Raw genomic sequence first — 6,000 nt, forward strand, 5'->3', positions numbered from 1 at the left:
ATAATTGATGTAATCGCACCCTACCTTGTCACTATATTTAATAAATGTGTCCTTAGTGGCGTGTTTCCTGACCTCATGAAACATAGTAGAGTATTACCAATATTTAAGTCAGGTAGTACATCAGACCCCAACAACTATAGGCCCATCTCTGTACTACCAACTCTTAGCAAGATCTTTGAAAAGTTATTACTAAATCAAATGCTAGTACATTTTAACAATAACAAGTTGCTACACAAGAAACAATTTGGATTTACAAGGGGTCGCTCGACAACTGACGCTGGTGTTGAGCTCGTTAAAAATATTTACAGGGCCTGGGAGGAGTCACAGGATGCCTTAGGGATATTTTGTGATTTATCTAAGGCCTTTGATTGCGTGCAACACGAAACTTTGGTCAGGAAGCTACGTCATTATGGAATTAGGGACACTGCACTCAGTCTTCTGATTTCGTATCTGAGCAATCGGATTCAGAGGGTTGATGTAAATGGAAAGAGATCTCCCGGGTCTCCAGTTACTGTGGGGGTCCCTCAAGGATCAATTCTTGGACCATTCCTCTTCCTTGTTTATATAAATGACCTGCCACATCTCCTAGGTGATAAACTCGAGATAGTATTGTTTGCTGATGATACTTCTTTAATTTTTAAAATAAAAAGACGTCTTTCAATATATGACGATGTGAACAATACTCTCTCTGAAATAGTAAATTGGTTTAGTGTTAATAATTTAATGTTAAATAGTAAAAAGACTAAATGTATTAAATTCACTACTCCCAATGTAAGATGTGTCAAAACGAGTGTATGCTTAAACGGGGAAGCATTAGATGTTTTAGAATCAACAGAGTTCCTTGGTATGACAATAGACTCTAAGCTCCAATGGGGCCCCCATATAAATAAGTTGGCGAATAGACTCAGCTCTGCAGCCTATGCGGTAAAAAAAATTAGACTTTTGACTGATGTGGATACGGCTCGCCTTGTGTACTTCAGTTATTTCCACAGTATAATGTCGTATGGCATCCTACTCTGGGGTAATGCAGCTGACATTAATACTATTTTTGTACTGCAGAAGAGGGCTATTCGTGCAATTTATAACCTGGGCCCAAAAGATTCGTTAAGAGATAAATTTAAAGAAATTAAAATAATGACTGTCGCTTCTCAATTTGTTTTTGATAATGTTATGTATGTACGCAAAAACATAAACGATTTTCCCAGAAATTGTGAAGTACATTCTATTAACACTAGGAACAAGAATAAACTTGTTACTCCAAGTACCCGATTACACAGGGTTAGTAACTCTTTTTTGGGGCAATGTATACGTTTTTACAACAGGATCCCAGAAAACGTTCAAAATTATTCAATTATAAAATTCAAAAGAATCGTTAAAGAGCGTTTGTGTGCTAAAGGATATTACAACACTAATGACTTTTTAGTTGACTGCACACCTTGGGAATGAAATGATCGCCTCCAGGCTGTTTCAAATAACTAAAATATAATAATTATTGTACATGCAAAATGAAAAAAAAAAAAAAAAAAAATATCCCGCTGAGTTTCTTTCGCCGGTTCTTCTCAGGTCCGAGGTGCTAAATTCCGAACCGGTGGTAGATTTTTGACAATCAATAAGCAAGTGTAAACACTTCTATATTGAATAAAGATTTTTGATTTGATTTGATTTGACTATTCGAGAGTATGCAAGTAAAGATTCACATCTTTTGGCGACTATGGTTTTCAGAAGCGCAATTGCAGGGATTCCAATTATAATTGATGAAATTAAAAAAAATATCTAATATTATGTGCAACCCCGATGCACTAAGAGTCACACTTGCAATAATAAATATATAATTATAGCTTAGGTTTTCATTTTATACTCGAAGTAAAACCCATCCGTGGTAATCCCTCATTTGAATCACAAGGACTATCTAACAAAGCCATAGCTAACCGCTTTGCAAAAGCATTCGATGGAGCAGCAAATTCTATTATTCCATCTGTACTAAAAATCTCTTAGATTCGATTTCATACATGAGGCCATAAATAAATGTCTACCTGATACATTATAGTACTGCACGTGTTACCAGTTAGTGTAATCTCCAGTTTGCGGTTTTTTTTTATAATATAGGTAGGTGTACAAGCAAATGGGCCACCTGAATGTAAGTGGTCACCACCAACCATATAGATTAGCTATGTATATTAAACATTCCTTACGTCGCCAATGTGCCACAAACCTTGGTAGCCAAGGGGTAATGTCCCTTGTGCCGGTAGATAAACTCTCAGTAGGTAGGCTTACTCACTCTTCAAATCGGAACACAACAATACTAAGTATTGCTGTTTGGCGGTAGAATACATTATGAATAGGTGGTACCTACCCAGACGGGCTTGCACAAAGCCCCACCACCGAGTTGATGATACTTGATGATGTTTGCAGACCGTAATAATAATATGAACTATTACAATCAGACTTCAATACATTAACCAGGTGTTGCCACGATCTTAGTTTAGTATTAAACTCAAAAAAATCAAAATGAGTTTACATCAAATTCCCCCCTTTAAATAATGCATGTATCCATCGATTGAGTAGATCGATAATTACACCTATCTTCTAGGTCTTATCACAATTCAAAGCCTACGCATTCCATTCAAAGTAAATTATGTGATATAACTCGATTAGCTATTCCTCCATATTGCTGGTTAATTGAAAAAAAATATTTGCTTCTAAATATTGAAAAAAAAAATAACAATAATAACGTATATCGGTTTTTGTGATCGTCACGTCTTAATACAAAACCAAAGCGAAGACCAAACTATGTCGAACAGGTAGGTTTAGGTTGCCTTTTGGTGTGTAATTCTTTAATATCTAATTAAATATCTCTATTCATAATTAAATCTAAGTCCAACTTTACTAGTTTAGACTTACTTTTTTACCGAGGAATGTTTTATCTGCACGCGGTCAAAACAGGTCGCTAGTAGGTACATAACTGTATTATAAATTAAGCTATTTTGATAAGAAGTATATATGTACGTCACTTTCCAAACAATGAATTACTCTGAATTATGTTCTTAAATTGTTTGAAATCTATTAGTGTACTTTAATATTCATGCGAAATATTTATTGAGTGATTATTCTACTTATATTATTTAGACAGGGAGATGTACATTGCGATAAGAGATACGAATGAACCTACTTATTAATTTAATATTAAAAATTATGTTTAAAAAAAAATACGTATTGTAATAAATATTTCGATATGATTTATTTAAATTCTATTGTAATATATTTAAAAAAAGAGTCTAGAAACGAAATTATTTAAAAGATTATCATCAATGGAAAAATAACTAAAAACGTCAAGCATTTAAAAAAAATATTAAATGTACTCATTTTACTGCTAGCTCGAAAATAATACTAAACTAGACCTTATACTAAAACAACTAAAAAAAATAACTACAATATCATATAAAGATATTTTACTTATTTTAAATTATGTTTCTGAAAGGAACAGAGGAACTTTTGAAAAATGCATTGTCTCTACTAGCTAAAAGCGCAGCTGTTATAATATAATGTAAACCTTCATGTACTTGACTATACTATCACAAATATTAAGTTTGTATGTAAATAACGTACAGTCTAATGATAGTGTAATCAATTTAAAAATATACATAAGGTTTCCATAAACAAAATCAATACTGAAAATGAATAAATATATTTAAAACGTATCAACAAATTATATGAAACACTTTGTACTGAAGTCAAAATAATATTACACTTTATTCAAACTTTTAGTTACAAGCACTTATCTTTAAAATCACAATTCGAACAGCTTAGAATTGTAAGTAAATTCTATAATATAAATTAATTTTATTAAATCATTGGTATAATGTACACTAAGATTTATATTGTTTTTTGTACTATACGTAAAGAAAAATTGTCGCTTAATTCTTGTTTCAATATTTTCTAATAAAATGTTAGTTAGTTAGTAGTTTGCGTGAAAAAAAGTTCTATGGAGGACTCTGTAGTAATAATCAGTAATACAGTAACTAAACAAGACTCAGATGGCAAATGTGATAATAATTCAGTTATTAGTTTAACAAGTTATTTTATTATTTAGGTATGCGCTTAAAATAATTAATAAGAAAATTATTTAAGTCCTGAGTTATCCCTACTGTCAGAAAAGCACCAGGAAACCAGTGATTAATCAGGCATACATTAAACGATCTAGGTCAATTTATGATCTTCGAAACTCATGTCGAATGAGCCACGGATCGACACATTATTTCATTTTAATCGCTTTGTATTCACTTGCTTATTTTTATTTAGTTGTTATAAACTTATATAATAGTAAAGAACATTTGCAGAATTTTCTTGTCATTGAAAAATTCTTTAAATGTATTGTATACAGTATTATATACACAGCGATAATTAGCAAAGCAAGCGAACAATTTATAATTAAATCAATATCCAAGATTCTTCAGACTTAATAATGTTAATAACTAACATTGTCTTGCATAATACTACATATAATGTTACATATTATGAAATATAAATAAGAAAAGTATTAAAATTGTTACGTATTAAATCTTTAAAAATAATTTCGAAAACACAATTTTGCTCTACAAATTATATGATGTCCAAGTTTATTAATATATATTTTTTTCTGACTAGTATCATTTCATTTAGAAACAACCCATATATATATATATATGTATATATACCCAACATGTATTTTGGTATTATCTTGAATGTGTGTAACAAGTACTATAACAAATAGTATATGTATTTGTAAATCACATGCAGAACAATTGAACTATTATTTAATTTGCTGTTTCATTCTGCGGCGCTTGATTGTTAAATCCAATTAGTCGGTACATATTGTTTCTTTTTAAAATCAGTAGAATTGAATACGCAACAAGAAAGTAACATGTTACATTTTTTTAATACAAGAATAATGTTATTTTACACGACGTTTTGTGTCAATAACAATTATTTGCAAGCTGACGAGATCTTTTACGTCTATCGAGGCTGCACTCGGGGCGAGAGCTCGAGCTGTAGAAAATTGACGTAGCGGCAATTTATCAATAACGACAGTATAAAGTGTTCCGGCTGTCGAGTAACACGATTTCGGCCATCATCATGCTCGTCATCTCGTCCGCCTCTTACCTCGGAATCACGCGACTCGCGAATCACTACGCATTCATCCTATTCAGAATACCGACCGACCATACAATGGTATATTTGTAAATCATCACTTCGCTTTACACCGGTCGAAATAATACGACGGTATTTACATACTTTGTTCAATGTGTGACTTTTGAATTAATGTTACATATGACACTTAGATATACTTTTATGTAACTACGTATATGAACGGATTAAACCAAGATATTAATTATAATATTTACATACAAAAGTCATTACCAATAAAACATTTAATTTAAGCTTTACAAAAATCAATTATTTAATGTAATGATTACTACTATTATTATTTAATAATATAAATTTAATGCTTTAACCTTATTTTTTTATATATGATAAATATTTTAGTAAAGTACTTACTATGTCTCCCGGCTTTGCCTTAACAAGATTAACAAAAGATAAAAATATCATCAAAAATTATTGTAAGTATATATGTAGGTAGAAATATTTATGATGATTTTATGACAAGAAATAAATAATTGTATATTACGTATTTATTCCCATATACATTTCAAACATGTATATTGACGATTTAAAATATGCATCCATATAGTATAAAAAAAATAATTAAAATAGTTACGTGGTCACTTACGAAGAAGCTAACATTCCTTATGGTTGCAACGATGACAATATTGGTGCAATACAAATCTCGGACAATTCTAGTCTTCACCACGATCTTTCTCATACCTTGAACGTATAAACTTGAATTTAAATCACTTTCACAAATATTTACTAATTATCTTAAAACAATATCGTGGAATCAGGACCAAATAGTTATTAATCCGATAAAATTACTTTATTATATAACTTGTGGATTAACGTGCG

At 30.9% G+C, this 6,000-nt stretch overlaps 1 protein-coding gene across 1 annotated transcript in view; it reads right to left on the reverse strand.

Annotated features, from left to right (window-relative positions):
- The window catches only part of LOC113398532 (synaptic vesicle glycoprotein 2B-like), a 30,905-nt gene extending 25,116 nt beyond the window's left edge, over positions 1 to 5,789 (reverse strand). The window contains exon 1 of the mRNA XM_064216926.1: positions 5,768 to 5,789. The gene's annotated coding sequence lies outside the window, so the exon portion shown is untranslated. The remainder of the gene's footprint in view (positions 1 to 5,767) is intronic.
- Positions 5,790 to 6,000: the final 211 nt, after the last annotated feature.

This window comes from Vanessa tameamea, chromosome 14, assembly GCF_037043105.1.
Source record: "Vanessa tameamea isolate UH-Manoa-2023 chromosome 14, ilVanTame1 primary haplotype, whole genome shotgun sequence".
Classification (NCBI taxonomy): domain Eukaryota; kingdom Metazoa; phylum Arthropoda; class Insecta; order Lepidoptera; family Nymphalidae; genus Vanessa; species Vanessa tameamea.